The 1,888-nt window shown below is 43.1% G+C and overlaps 1 long non-coding RNA gene across 1 annotated transcript; it reads right to left on the bottom strand.

The window, feature by feature from the left end:
* Positions 1–323: 323 nt before the first annotated feature.
* LOC118706843 lies at positions 324–1,403 on the bottom strand. Its single transcript, XR_004984134.2, has 2 exons — positions 1,329–1,403; positions 324–1,100 (listed from the first exon to the last, which is right to left on the bottom strand). It is a non-coding gene; the product is annotated as an uncharacterized LOC118706843 (long non-coding RNA).
* Positions 1,404–1,888: the final 485 nt, after the last annotated feature.

Raw genomic sequence — 1,888 nt, 5'->3', positions numbered from 1 at the left:
CATGGATGATGTTCTTTCATTAGTCTCTGCTTTCGTAGAATTTTGAAAAATTCCAGAAATGTTTATTATCAACAGTACCCTAGTTCACTGTTCACATCTCAATGCTTAAAATATTAAAGACCATAAATACACATAACTCCCTCTGAGCAAGCTTTTCTGATTTATTTCACTCTCAGTGCATGTAGAGAGGACCTCTATCCAGAATTTAGGGATTTTTATTCTCTTCTTTAAGCTGGCTCCTACTATTAGAATAATCACCTCGTTCCCCATTCTTTGTGATTTTTAAAAATTCAATTAATTTAAACTAAAATAAAACCAATCTACTCATTTTTGTTTATTAAGGATAGTTTCACACAGACACCTAAGTGGAGAGAATAATATAAGAATGCTCCACATACACTAAGCTTCATCCGTTTTTAACACAGGGCCCATCTCGTTTGCCTACATGCCAGCCACTTCCCCTCCCACTGTACCCAGAACCCAAGTCTGGCTACCTGCTGCCAGAGAAAACCAGACTCCCGAGACAAATGCTGGTGAGAAAGGAGAGGTTTATTCAAGTGCCGGTCACCTCAGGTGATGGGGGACCCTGATCAGAAAGCCCACTCCCTATCTCAGTGCAGGCAGAGGTTTTTATAAGGCGGGAGAGGCAAAGAAGAACAAAGAAACAAAGGGAGGCCGCTAAAAATTCTCTGCGTACAGGTCAGCGCCATCCACTCCTATGAGGAATCTCAAAGAATCAGTCAAGTGACAGTCTGGTATGCGTTATCCTGGTCTCTGTCATCCTGGTTCCATGGCTGAAGGTCAGAAAATTTCTCAGAACTGCAATGACTAAAGGTCAGAGTCTGTATCTTCTGAAATTAATTCCTAAGATTCTTTTACAAACATGCTGTTTTTCTACAAGCTACTTAGTAGAGTCATCATTTACAGAAACAATGTCAAAAGAATGGTGGGGTGGGTTACAATCCCCACTGTTACAGCACCAGTCAATTATTGTCTTTAAATGTCTTTACTGAAGAGAGAAGGGAGAGGGAGAAGAGGGTGGTGGTGCTCATGTTGCACAGCAAATACAATGATGTAGCTTTATGATTTATCAAAAACTACTCAGGTCGAAACCGGTTTGGCTCAGTGGATAGAGCGTCGGCCTGTGGACTGAAGGGTCCCGGGTTCGATTCCGGTCAAGGGCATGTACCTTGGTTGCGGGCACATCCCCAGTGGGGGTCGTGCAGGAGGCAGCTGGTCGATGACACTCCCATGGACGTTTCTAGCTCTCTATCTCTCTCCCTTCCTCTCTGTAAAAAAATCAATAAAATATATTTTTTTTAAAAAACTGCTCAGAAGAGATAGAAGCTCATGCTTTGTCAAAGGTTTTTATTTTTTAAAATATATTTTTATTGATTTTTTTTCAGAGAGGAAGAGAGAGGGACAGAGAGTTAGAAACACTGATCAGCTGCCTCCTGCACACCCCCTACTGAGGGATGTGCCGCAATCCACCGAGCCAAACCAGTTTCAGCAAAAGTTTTAAAATTTTTATTGATTTCAGCCAAAACTGGTTTGGCTCAGTGGATAAAGCACCAACCTTCGGACTGAAGGGTCCCAGGTTCGACTCCGGTCAAGGGCATGTGCCTTGGTTGCGGGCACGTCCCCAGTAAGGCATGTGCAGGAGGCAGCTGATCAATGTTTCTCTTCCATTGATGTTTCTAACTCTCTATTCCTCTCCCTTCCTCTCTGTAAAAAATCAATTAAAAAAAAAAAAAGTGGCACATTCTTCAAGGTCATACTCTCCACAAGGCCACACGGATTTCTGGTGAAGCCTGTTGGGAAGGATCTCCCAATCCATGCCAACACACCGGAGGAAAACAACCCCGCAGGAGGCAGAACCAGCAGACAG

The sequence above is a fragment of the Pipistrellus kuhlii genome, unplaced genomic scaffold, assembly GCF_014108245.1.
Source record: "Pipistrellus kuhlii isolate mPipKuh1 unplaced genomic scaffold, mPipKuh1.p scaffold_m20_p_55, whole genome shotgun sequence".
Lineage (NCBI taxonomy): Eukaryota > Metazoa > Chordata > Mammalia > Chiroptera > Vespertilionidae > Pipistrellus > Pipistrellus kuhlii.
The sequence above is the reverse complement of the archived record's forward strand: the minus strand, read 5'-3'. Positions and strand labels throughout refer to the sequence as shown.